Source organism: Oreochromis niloticus, linkage group LG7 (genome assembly GCF_001858045.2).
Source record: "Oreochromis niloticus isolate F11D_XX linkage group LG7, O_niloticus_UMD_NMBU, whole genome shotgun sequence".
In the NCBI taxonomy this organism is placed as follows: domain Eukaryota; kingdom Metazoa; phylum Chordata; class Actinopteri; order Cichliformes; family Cichlidae; genus Oreochromis; species Oreochromis niloticus.
In genome coordinates this window covers 38,687,167-38,701,115 of record NC_031972.2, presented here as the reverse complement: position 1 = coordinate 38,701,115, position 13,949 = coordinate 38,687,167, and positions in this window count along the sequence as shown.

The window sequence follows — 13,949 nt, the reverse complement described above, 5'->3', positions numbered from 1 at the left end:
ATGCATTTATTACGAAGATCAAAAAATATTTTCTAAAGGTTTGTTTATATTTCTGATTCAGGCACCTGGCAGCTGTTTACAGAAAACACATAAACCCATCCTATAAGCAGTTTTATACTTCTTTTATACTAAGTACTTTACTAGTAATTTACTTGTAATTAATTCACTTTACGGTAATGCCACACTGTAAGTAAAATAATGTGATTTTTACATAAGTGACTGCAAAAAACTGATACCTTAAATTAAAAAAAAAAACCCCTGTAAAGTGTGATAATATTATAAGAATCAGAAAATGTATGCACTCCTCTAACAGGTGGCAGCATTGATGTTATTAGTTGTAAAGGTTCTGTGAACACTTAATAAGTTCCATTCAGTTCAAAATAATATACTATAAAATAATTTTTTGTAATATGACAGTAAAAATAACACACAAATATGAACCATCGTGTTCTTCATTGGGAGCGTTCCAAAGGTTCATTTTGTTTAGGAAGATCCCTAACTGAGAGACGTGACCCGGTAGTATCTGCATGGTGGTAAGAGCTGTTCGGTTCTCCAGATATTTAGAAAAAACAGGAAGAGCTTCAATGCTTCCTTTACTGCTTAAGATAGCTTAGGATACACTGAACCATCCTTTATGAAAAGGGAGGAGAAAATGCAGATCATGCAAATGTTCACTGTAACTGAATATTTCATTTCATCCATAACTTCCTATTCATTTATAGTTTTTAACAACAGTTCTGTATGATGGAGAAAGAAACTGTTTTGAGTCAACGTTAGAGGATTTTCTTTGGCTGGGACAATAAAAGGGGGATAGCTGTTTGTAACTTTAAGTGTTGCCAACAGTGAAGGCAGCCAGGTGAGTGTTTCCCGTGTTAGGAGGGGAGGCTGAGTGCCCCCTTTAGGTACAGAGAGACCTAAATTAGCATGCAAATCCAAGGTCTTGTTTTATTTATTTGGAAATAAATACATAATTCTGACAAATCTGTTTTAGAGCACATAACATGACAGATAATTAAACTGAAAATACAGGCTGTTAAGTGTGTTGTATGCGGGATAGCATATCAGCATCATAACACTACAGTAAGTTATGATGCTTGTTTCAGATTAAGAGGGGTTGACCACAGACTGTAAAGACCTTTATTTTTTAGCTCGGAATCTGAAGTATAAGTTGTGCTTAACTGATCAGACCACACAGTGGGGCAGGACCGAGTGCAGCTGGGTTTCCACACAATTATGGAAAACCTGTTGGTGTTTCATTGTAATCCAGAAACTCTGTTATCATCTGAGCCATCCAAGCCTCCAGAGTTCCTTTAATGGCAGATTCACAACTCAAAGCAGCTTCATTTCAAGCCTTAAAATGTGGCTCCAAGGAAAAGACTTTGTTGGTACACTGATGTGAGCAGATCAGAGCTCCAATCCTGCCAAACATGTGAGTGAGGCTGTAAAGTAGCACTTGAGCTCGACCACACACCCTGCCCTCTCTTAGCAACCACAATTGAAATCTGTAAACACCTCACAAAGCTGCTTTTCTTATATTTCTCACACCAATTTTCAGGGTTTTTTCTAATCTCCTAATCAGATGTACCAAAGGCTTCCCAAAGAATGGCATCGTGAAGAAGGTTTGATTTGTAGTGGAGCTATATTGTTTGACGTGGTGAATGTCTTCTTCAAGCATTTGAAAAGACAAATACAATCGTAGCTTGCATAGAAAAAGAAAAGTGCTCAAGTGTTATTACAAAAGATTAATGCCACTACTTCAAGATGGAACAAAGGGAAGCAACACCCTGAGGCCTACTGGGAAAGTCTGGCACCACTTAGGAGGGATGATCTGGTTGATAACTAGAGCAGGAAGCACCAAACTATTTTTACTGTCATGTTTTTTCAACAAAGCCCACACTGATGTTTTACCTCCAAGTTCAAAAATTTGACACCATTTTTAGTAAGTACAAGGAATAATTCTTGGGTTCATGTGGAGACATTAGAGACCACATGATGAATGTTTTGAAAGAACTTGTGCGTCAGCTTGCATTATCTTGCTGAATGAGACTACAGTCCTCAGGGAGTACTGTTTCCAGCTTCACTGGCATGACTGAAATAGTGCTCACATAAACCCACCCTGATCTTATAGTGAACAAGACTGAGAAAGACTCATCTATGTTGTTTTCTTCCTAAAGCTCCTGGCAGAGTTCATCTTTGCACAAGGTGGTATTTTGCATCTGTGACCTGATGCACCAGGTTCTGGCATTAGTGAGGAATCTCAAAATCTATTACATTTATTGTTTAGGCTGAATCAGGTGACCGCAGTCCGTCTTTTAGTTATGCTGCCATAGACTAAGGTTACTGAGGTACCTTCCTGTGACGCAAAGAACAGCTCAACTATTGCTTAATGTTTTCCAACTCACCTCGTTCCCCTCCAATCAAGCAGTGCTCTACTATTATATGCCACTTTTTTCTTCTCTCATAGTTTGAGTTCTGTGCTTGTATCTCTAATTGTTGGGGTTTTGTCTCTAATATTCTAGAGTCTTTACCTTAACATATAAAGTGCTTTGAGGAAACTGCTGTTGTGAATTGGTACTGTACAAATAACACCTAATTGAAGTGAACTGAATTAAAATTAATCAGTTATCCGGTTCAGGGTCATCCTGCCTTAGGCAGGTGCACTCTGCCAGTCCATTACCAGGCTTTATAACAACCATTGTTAAATAAATTCATTCATAGCTAAACTAAATGTAGTTTAGTAAAATGATGATAGCTTTTCTAGCCTTACTGACCACTCAAAACACTTCACACAAAAATAATAATATAATAATAATAATATATATATATATAATTAAATAATAATATATAATATAAAAAATAATATTAGCAATAATTTATATACATTATATCATTTCATTGTTGTTAACAGACAGAAAAACAACCAGGCTGAGGTCGCCCCTCCCTCAGCCTGGTTCTGCCAGAGGTTTTCTTACTGTTACTGTTGCTCATATGAGGGGTCATCTGATTGTTGGGGTTTCTCTGTTTTCCTTTTATTATTGTAGGTACAGTCTGAAGGGCCATGAGGCAACTGCTGTTGTGGTTTGGTGCTATATAAATTAAACTGAATTGAACTAAAGTGAATTGAATTGGCTTGAATAATTATATATTAAAGTCTTGTAAAGTTAATGTTACTAATGATTTTTCTTTTTACTTATGTGACCATTTATGTTTGTGCTGGTGTTTGTGTGCACACAAAAAAAGTAACGAGCTCTTTCAGGGGGAGATTGGAAGATGTTTTTATTAATTATAAAACAACAAAACACCTGCTTATTTGTACTTATAAATTACCATTAAGTCTGAAAGCTAGTGAAAGCCGCTCTGAAAACTGGTAATTGTGCTCCCCATTATGCCTTGTTTTAGTTGGTGACCGACTTTAATTAACAAGCACAACTTGGTGACGTGTTTTTCATCTGCCTTTACTGAGGCTTTGCTAACAATAACAACTGATAACTGGTTTGACACCAGTTGTTATATATTTATATCTACGTGTCTCACAATAAGGCAAATTATGATTCTAATTTGGGGAATATAAAAAGCTAAAGGCAACAAAACGTTCTGTCAGATTTTTCAGTTTAGGAAATGTTTAGTGTGTTTAGTGCCATCTTGCCAGGGCCTTTCTGTGTGGAGTTTGCATTAGGGGTGGCCAGTATATCAAATATACTCCATATATCATGAGTTTTACCATTTATGATGGTTAAAATGGCTTTACCTTAACCATCGAGTATAATTCGCCATGGCAATATTAAGCTGTCTGCCTGTAATTCACTGATTTTTTTTTCTACTACATGCCGTGAATGCAACATGAATCCCCCCTCCCAACCAGGAATTTTCTAACTGGCAGACTGCGTTCAGTATTTGTGTTTATATACTACTAGATAGGGGAAAATATGACAGGAGTTTCAGATGAGCAAGAGAATGAGACGCGATCGTTTGGATTTCATAAGGATGTCAACAAAAATGTGGTAATTTACAAAACATGCTGTAAAAATATTGCCACATAAGGCAGCAGTACCACAAATTTATTCAAACAGCTTAAAAGTGATTCAGTGCAAAAAGAAGCCTGTTTTAAACTCTGCATGTCAACGTCTCCTCACACAACAAAGAAAATGTTAAATAAACGCGCTGTGATACCAGTGACTGTTCTCGGTCAGTCGTTTTCATAGTCACTGTTGTGTGCATTTAAAGCCTCAGTTTTGGTGTGTACTGAATATAATAATAATCCATCCATCCATCCGCTTCCGCTTATCCTTTTTTCAGGTGGGCTGGAGCCTATCCCAGCTGTCTTAGGGCGAGAGGCAATGTATAATAATAATAAAGGTTTTGGGATTTATTTCTGTGTCTATTGTGTTTAATCGCAGTTTAAGGGGGCAATTACTTTTTCAAATATGGACAGGTTTATTCCCCTTAAAAAATTAAATTATTAGGTACTACTTGGTAAAAATACTAATATTAAGGCAACAAGGCAGAAACAAGAATGTAATGATGTGGTAATTTTTAAGTTATTACCACTTAATTTCCAAGTCATATCGTGGTAGCAACAGTGGTTAAAGTTGAGTAATGTATTTGGATAATAAGGGCCCCAAAAATGGCTTTAATAATGTGGAAACAAAGCTTCATAATATTATTACTTTGATAATTAAGTGGTATTAACTTAGAAATTACCACATTATTACATTTTTTTCTTTCTTGTTACCACATTACCATTTATTACTGAGCTGTGTTTCCACATCATTACCCCCAGTTTTTGGGGGGTAATAAAGTGCTAGCCAACATGATTTAAAAACTGCATTTTATATTTACTTGGATTCTGTTTGTTGTGTAATATCAAAAATGGTTTGATCTTAAACATTAATGTGTGACAAATATGCAGAAAACTGGGAAATCAGGAAGATGGCAAATACTTTTTCATGACACTGTTGTGGTGGACGGTCACCCGCCCTCACTTTCTATGTGATGAATAACCACTAAAAGTAAATCAGATCATAATAACCCTGGAACATCCATACAAAACCTGATTAGACATGCTACTCTTTCCCTAATGAGCTGAAAACTATTGGACGAGTGTGTTTCGGTGTCAGTTGCCTGTAATCTGCTCCCTCTGTAACACCTTTGTGCCGTATTTTGCAACCTAGTTTCCAAAAAAGTTGGAATGCTGTGTAGAAAGCAAATAAAAAGAAAATGCAATGATGTATAACTCCCATAAACACACACAAGCAAAACAGCAACTATGTGTTGCTGCATGTTGGTTTATAATCTAACTATGTGAGAACACTTAAACTATTATGAACAACTCTAATCGATTCTCTTCTCTATCCTAGCAAGACACATAAGTCTTATCAATTTTACAAACCAGACGACCAAGCTAACCCCATATTTGGCTCATCAAATTGTGATGGTTGAGGCAGAAAAACAGAAACATGACCATTAATGTGGAATTGTGTTTTCACCGAGCAGCCATCCAGCAACAGTGAAGCTGAAGCAAATATCACCCAGTACCACAAGAGGGACCCCTCAGTATTTTCTGATCACCTAGAAAATAATGAGTTTTGTGTTCACTTTATATTATATATTATTTTCTATAGTTGCTATTTTTTTTTTTAAAAAACATAAGAAAAATGCAGAAATAAAATTGCCATAGGGTTAACACTGTGCAGGACACTGGCTTAACTGTTTACTGGCTTTAATCCAGCTTTGAAATTTGCTTTTGAAAAAGTAGTCTTTGTAATTTATTGTATTTCATGATTAAAACAAATAATTATATTAAATCTGCCAGCAGATAAAATGGTGGAAATCTGGCAAACTGCCCTAAATATTATATTGTGAACATGATGCACAAACATAAAACACAAATCAACTTGCATTTGTTTGAAAAGCAGGAATGTGATGCATTACTGTCTAAATCCAGTAATCACTTCACAGTTAGGAAGCAGATTTTAATTTATGTTACTAATCAGTTGTGTGGCAATAAAAGGTTAAATAGCCCAAGACAAAGATGTTTATGCTTTCCTTTTGAGAATAAGAATTTATGCTGATATGTTGGCATAATGTAAGGTTTATTTTTGTACATTATATAGCCAAAAGTATTCATGGTAGCACTTTCTATTACGCCTCGGTAATAAAGGGGTTATAGTAGGGTAACAGCGGGGAAACAAAAATGTTTCTTTGTGTTGTTTCTTTCTGTTCTTAATAATTTCACGTGGTTAGCACGTATACTTCAGAAGACATGAGGGCTACAAATGTTTGAAAAAATAAGATGGTTTAAAAAAAATTTCATCCCTTCAGTGACCTGTAATTTGGAAAATGTTCATAGTATGAAAATGCAAATTCCAAATATTTTTTTTAAATAATATTTTTATTATACAAGGAAGATTTTATTATAACACCTGTTGGCATGCCTCGACAAAATGTACCCACCTCAGCGTGTAATCCTGTAACAACTGCACAGTGAAGGCTATCCTTGAGCTGTCAGTGGTATAAGTGCAACACTGCTGTCTAATTACCACAACACATTGAGTTAAACCTTCAAAAACCTTTTCCAACTTACCGGTAAATACTTTGCGGGGTTTGGACAGCTTGTGCTGGAAGCGGCAGTGCCGAGACTGCAGTGAACACTGTGGCTGGTCAGAAACAGGAGGTGGTACTGGATTACACAGGCAACGAAGCTGATGGAGTCAACATATCTCCTGACTTGGAGATTTTTTCATGATTACATGTCTTTCTAATTGTGGTTCTTGGAGAGCAAGAGAACTCAATTCAATTCAGTTCAATTCAATTTTATTTTATTTTATTTTATTTATACAGCACCAAATCACAACAACAGTTGTCTCATGGCACTTTTTATTGTAAGGTAGGTATATTTTGCATTAATTACAGTTAATGACCCCAAATGTGTTATTTCATACCTGTGATCACTTTAATTTAAACTACTTGTATCACTTGTCAGTGCATGTGATTGTTTCGTTATGACTATAATATTGATATGTGCATGTTTGTGTCATACCTTCCCACCCTCTTTAATCCCTGAAATAGAGTGAAGATCATGAAAAACCCTCCACCCTCCTCTACTTGGCCTTACGCCCAATTAATTCCTTTCTCCTCAAATTATTATTCACATCATTCACTTCACAATCAAAAGCTGTATCCCCTCTTCCCTCTATTACCTCCCTCAATTATCCCATTCTTTTTCCATAATCATAAGTACTATTTTCCTAAGAAACAGAGAAAAGGGGATAGAGGCCCCTCCTACATAACCAGCTCCAGTTTGACTTCATCATCTGTCTTCTCCACTGACAGTTGGAGAAGACTTTTGTTAAATATCTTATTACAATTTGATTCACTCTGTTTAAACTCAGGATAAATGTTGTATATGGTCACAAAACAACTTTTTAACTTGCAAAATATCGTATAACATATCATAACATATATTTTATATTCTCAGTTTTCTATGGAGGCTCCACTACACTTGTATATGCTGTATATAAAGTACATAAATAATGCCAGACTGGGAGTGGGCTCCATCAGAAAAAATGTTGTCTGGAATATAAGAAGTATATGTAAATATATAATAGTAATTCAAATTGCAGAGGAATCGGGGACCCAATCCTCGGAATGGACCAATTTTTGACGCAGCGTGTTTTGGAGTTTGAAAGCCACAGAAATGCGGTGCTTAGAAAAAAAAATGTGTCTCAACTGCTCCGATACTCCTAACACACACGGGATCACTAAGGGTTTTCGCTTAGGCAGCAGTTGCCCTGTTTATAAGGTTGGGGAAACCTGCAGTCAGCTGAGACTGAAAAAGTCACTTGGATGATGACGAAACGTTTCTCCTACTGAAAACGCTTCGTCCAGATGAACAGAATCAACTTTTTGGGATTTACTTATGATGACTGAGCATGCATCAGGATTCATCATGCATCCTTTCCTTAGGCAAATTTATTAGAAAACACTGGATACATTTGAATTCCTATGCAGATGATACCCAACTTTATTTATATATGAGAGACTAAACAATGAACACCAATTAAACTACAGTTAAATTACAGGCATGTCTTAACCTGCTAAGACCCGAACTCTTTCATGGCATGCATTTTTAATTTCTCTTTGCTATTTGGGGTGATTGGGACCTGATGAGTGTAAAAACAAATCTTTTTACCTGATGTAGTTTCTGAGAAGAGGATATCAGGCCATGGTAGAGCAAAATTTAGTATTGTGGTCTAGACAACCCAAAATGTGATGTCCACATATGCGGATGCGAGGTCACAGGAAGTTACAGACTTAAAAAGCTGGATGACCTCTCATTTTCTGCCTTTAAAGTCAGACAAAACTGAGGTTATCGTAAAATCAAACCAGATACTTACTCTAGATGGTATTACTTTGCTCTCCAGTAAGACTGTCAGGAATCTTTGAGTTATTTCTGATGAGAATATGCCCTTCAATATTCAATATTAAATAAAAATGTAGGACTGCTTTCTTGCATTTGCACAATATCTCTAAAATGAGAAACATCCTGTCTGAAAAACTAGTTCATTACATCAAACCCAGACTACTGCACTTCATTGTTTTCCAGGTTCTTCTAAAAGTTCCTTAAAAAGACTCCAGTTGATCCAGAATTCTGTAGTTACAGTACAGACAGGGACTAGAAAAAGAGACCATATTTCTCTCATATTAGCCCATATCTGTTTTAACTGGCTACCTGCTACCCCTTCTCTTCTCCCCATCTAACTAATGTCCTACGAAATGTCATCTAACAGACCCAAAAATACTGGTATAAATAATGCACACAAAAATACTATGTTATATTATAATATTAGTATTTTTTCTTTCATTATTTATACCTTAAAAGTGTCAGTTTCAAAGTAATGCATTTTAGTCAACAGTATTAAAAAAGAAAAGCAGTGAAAACTCCATCTCATTTCATGTTTCCTTTCTGTTCACGTCACCTCTTTAGTTTGAAGTTTTTCATATAAGTTGTGGAATCCCTGCTAAGCCACGCTGAGCTGGCCGATTATTCCTCTCAAGTTCTGCCTCTGCTGCTGCACTTTGAAGTCCCACTTTCATTCTTCTGTCCTTTTATTGGTGTCTCTGTCGCTCACTCACAGCTAATACCATAATGATGTAAAAACGCAGAGGAGGAGGGGATTTAAATTAGAGCCCTATCTTTCTCTCTTGTTGTGTTTAATACCTCTTATTCTGAGAGCAGTCAGGACATAAGGGAGCTCTGAATGTGGGATAAGGTCACTCCATCTGCCACTGAGCATAACAGATGAAGGGAAAAGTGGTTCAAGTGAAGGAGTGTAATCCGTGAAAGAGGGCTAATATCAATGAAGAGAGATGTGAGATGAATAATAATAAAAAGAAACGGATTCTTGAGTTTTAATTAGAATGGGCCAAGAAATTCTACACAACCCTCTTCTTTGTTTAGCTTGAAGTTTAACGTGTTGGGAAACTTCAACAAGAGAAGAGCATGCTGAAAGCAAATGAGAGGCTGTTTACAGATAAATCCATTACCATTTCTCATTAATCAATTAACCCTTTCATTGATAAAGAAAAGACTAATTAACTCTTGGTTAAAAGGCCATAAGGGGTTTGTGTCAGGCGAGCAGCTGCAGAGTGGGAGAGTGTTGAGAGGACAGAGCAAAAAAAGCACCTTAAAATATTCATTTTCTTCTGTTTTAAAATGCCCTTTTTTTCCCTAGAATGGATTGAGATGGCAGTAAAGATTGAAAAAAAGAAGAGACCTATATAATATCACTGCCTGTCCTTTTATAGGACATGCTAAGCTGTGCATTGCCTCAAGAATGAGCCAATGACTATGTGAAAGAGTGACAGCGTAACTCCAGTTCTTCCTATTGCCAAAGAATTAAGCCAAAATGTTCCATCTGTGTGGGCTACCATGTTGCACTTTGGGAGCCAGAGTCTGCATAGTAGTGACTTGAGTGTCATGTACTGTATGAACTAGGCAGGATTGGAGGACCCAAAATGCAGACTCATAGGCAGAACTTAACTCAAAACACAGCTTTATTGCTGGATGTACCCCCAAAAAGTTGATTCTGTTCATCTGGATGTACAGTTTTCAGTGGGAGAAACGTTTCATCATCACCCAAATGACTTCTTCAGTCTCAGCTGACTGCAGGTTTCCCCAATCTTATAAACAGTACATTTTCATAATGACTGAAACTTGCACCACTGAAGGAACAATGGGCTGTGAGGTCAGTTCCTTGATCATTAATATGCAAATCATCATGACCATTGATCAACAACCACCGATCAAAGCCCACTGATCAATGGCCATGAGTACCATTCACAGAGATTTGGGGGATGGCTGCAATCACAGCATTGTAAGATGGCGAAAGATGTACCCTTAGGCCCCCTCCTCGATTCAGAGATGGTCTTTCCCTTTTCACGTAAGCTGTGATTGCAGAACAGAATCAACTTATTGGGATTTCCTTACCTGGATGGTTGAGCATCAAAATGCTGGATGTAATCATACAGAAACCAGTGTGGAAGAAACTAAAATAACAGGCAGAACACAGTTGGAGAATGAGACAGATCATAGGACAGAGACGCAGACAGTAAATAGAGAGGGAAACAGGGCAAAGAGGAAACACCTGGGGAACACAGCTGGCAGCACTCTAACAGACGAGACAGGTGGAAGCAAAATTGAACATGATGCACACATGACAGCGGACTATCAAAGTAAAACAGGAAACATGGGGAACACACAGACGCTAAGACGCAGACTAATGAATCCCAGCCAGGGAACAGAGGGAGGAGAGAGTGAGGGACTAGAGGCAGAAAGAGAGAACGAGGGGCGAGACAGAGTCCTTGAAAAATCCAAAGTTACTTTAAATTAGTGCTGTCAGCGTTAATCTCGTTAAAATGACGTTAACGCCACAACCGCATTAACGTGGCAAATCTGTGCGATCCGTGCTAACTCGCTAACGGAGATTTGCCGCATTAATGCGGTTGTGGCGTTAACATCATTTTAATGAGATTAACGCTGACAGCACTAATTTAAATATCATTATTATCTGGAAATGAAATGTTGTCCTTTGAGATTTTAGCATAAGACTGCGGATGATACTAAATTGAAGATCCATTGCACTTACGAAGCACTCTCTTGCCTGGTAATATGGAAATAATATGGAAACACAACAGCAGAAGGTTTCATAGAAGTGTAAATTGTTCCTTTCATTTAACAACAGGACCCAGAGTCCACATGATTGTCAACAGATACCTTCACCCTGGGGGAAAATTGAGTGAGGGAGACCATCAAGAACAAGCCTGGGTCTAGAGCAGGAGTGTCGAACATCCAGCCTGCAGGGCAGGAGTGGGCACACCATGCAGCCAATCACATGCAAAGACTGACTGGAATCAGACATTCCAAGACAGCAAGTGTAGTGGCACAGGCCATAACTGCACTTCAGTGATATTGGAGACTGCAAAGCTGAGTGCAGGATTTATAAAATTAGGAGCAGAATAAAGTGATTCCTGTTTTTATTTTCAGTCATTTTCCATTGTGGGTGACAAAAGATTTCAAACTAGTCCAGGCCTTAAACCTAATGTGTGTTCTCCCTAGTAGTAGGAAATCCATAAAAATAAGGCTTATATAAAAACACTGAATTAAAAATTGCTTTCTTGAAAAAGAGTAAAGTTACAGTTCTGTACTGAATATTACATAAACTATATACAAAGTGTCTGTGAAGCCATTTATAATTCTTAACTTGTTTAAACTGCTGATCACCACACACAAGCACAAGCATTGGTTTATTCGTTTTAACTGTAGTTTCATAATTTTTACAGCTTTTCCTACTGATAAAAACCTCCCTTATGGCCATTCATATTACACCAAATAATTAGGCAATAAAGCTGTTGGGGACGGGCTCGGTATCCTGGCATCCCCTTGGCTTGCTGCCTGTACGTTGAGGATTTTTCTGGTGGGTGAAAGGGTTTGTTACTCGTGCCTTCAGGTAGGGGAACAAGTCCTGAGTGTGGTTTGTGCAAAGACATGATGATGTGGTGCTTTGCATTTGGGTTTTGTTTTGTTTTTTTGTTATCTACATTCAGCTCTTCATATCACTCTAATCATGTTTTTTTTTTAAAATACACTTACAATAAATATTTCCTGTTAACTGCATGCTCTGGATGCTGTGTCTTCAGTTATTTCATGTAGTGTCTAACGAATGTTCTGTGGTGAACATATTTTCACTTACTATGTGTATGATGTGAACACGTTGTTTGGTTTTGAACACAGGATAACTGATAGTTTGAGTTTAAGAAAAGTCTGGGGTTTTCTGAATGTACATTAAGATTTTTGGATTCGTGTTTAAGGTTTTGAGAAAATGGGTGGATGTTTCACAAATTGTTTTAGCAATACAGAAAAACTGTAATTGGTTAGTAATTTTAAGCCTGTTTTCTCTGGAACCAACTCAGCGTACATTTTATATAACAAACCTCACTGTGTTTATGTTCAAACTAGCTGCTGGAGTGTTAAATGTTCACTAAAGGTGTGTGTATGTGTCTTAATAATAGAACCTTTTGTGCTTTCCCTGCTGGCTTCAGATGCAGTAGGTTAGCAGCACTTGCAGTTTTACTGACCAAATCACTTGATATTTGCACACATTCACAGAAATCTTGCAATACAGTGCTTTTCCTAACACATTGCTTGCAGCAAAAGTGGTTCTTTCAGTCTATATTATAGACTTCATATACTTAATAACTGTTATTATTTTTTTTAAATGACAGTGTAATCTTGGCAGCACGGTGGTGCTGTGGTCAGCACTGTTGCCTCACAGCAAGAAGGTCCTGAGTTTTGACTGCACCATCTGGCGGGGGGCCTTTCTATGTGGAGCTTGCATGTTCTCCCACAGTCAAAAGACTTTTAGTTAGTGGGCTTAGGTTAATTTAAAAACTAGTTTGGGCATTTTGTGCTCAGTGTCTTTCACCTGGGCCACTTCAATTGAAGGAGGCAGGGATTGAACCTTCCAAATAGTAGTTGTTTATTTATTATTTACAACTAATTAAAATATTTGAATTAATAAAACTACAATAAAATCTTAGCTTCTTACATCATTTGGCGTTGTATATTACTTTAATATTTGAAATGTGAAAAATATTAAATTATGCGTTTTTTCACATAACTAAACACTCTTTGTCAGTGCTCTGTGTTTGAAAATTCAGACATTTTGAGCTCCAGTCCAGTCTCATTATATGAGCAGATCTCCGACTAGGCCGGATATGACTGGATTAGCTGTTCCCTGCCCTTTGTACACCAGGAAACCAGATCAAACCACACATGCGCCTATATATGTGCCTACACAATATGAGGTTATTGTGCATATGCTAACATGTGCATGTACATGTAGGGAGCAGAAGGGCTGAAAAACAACTCAGAACAAAAAGAGAGAGGTGGGAAGCTGACTAGTCACTCAGTCAGCCCCATCTCCGTCCTTCTAGGCTTGGACAGATGGCCAGATCAAAAGAGAAACATGAAGTTAAAATCAAAGGTGGGATTAGTTCTGAGTGAAAGAGGTGGGCATGGGACATTTTAGAAAGAGCCGTGGGGGCTTGAGGAGATGATTTTCAGTGCTCAGAAGAGATTGTCTGCTTTGTAGCCTGTATTCAAAATACAAAAGTAATTACTTTATTGGATTTTCAACTTGTTTTCTGGAAGGTTTTACTATAATTATCACAACAATACCTTGTAATTAGATGTAAATGTGAGGTTATTTCCAAGAAAATCCTAGCCTACAAATTCAAAGGAAAATCTGTTTGTTGGAAAAACTGACTGGGTGATTATTCTAACACAGACACATTAACACAGTACACAAACATTATATGGCTTAGATGAAGGAGCTTGGAGTCAGTGGGGTAGTTAGGTTGATCCACCGTGTTGCCCCTCAAATGAAATA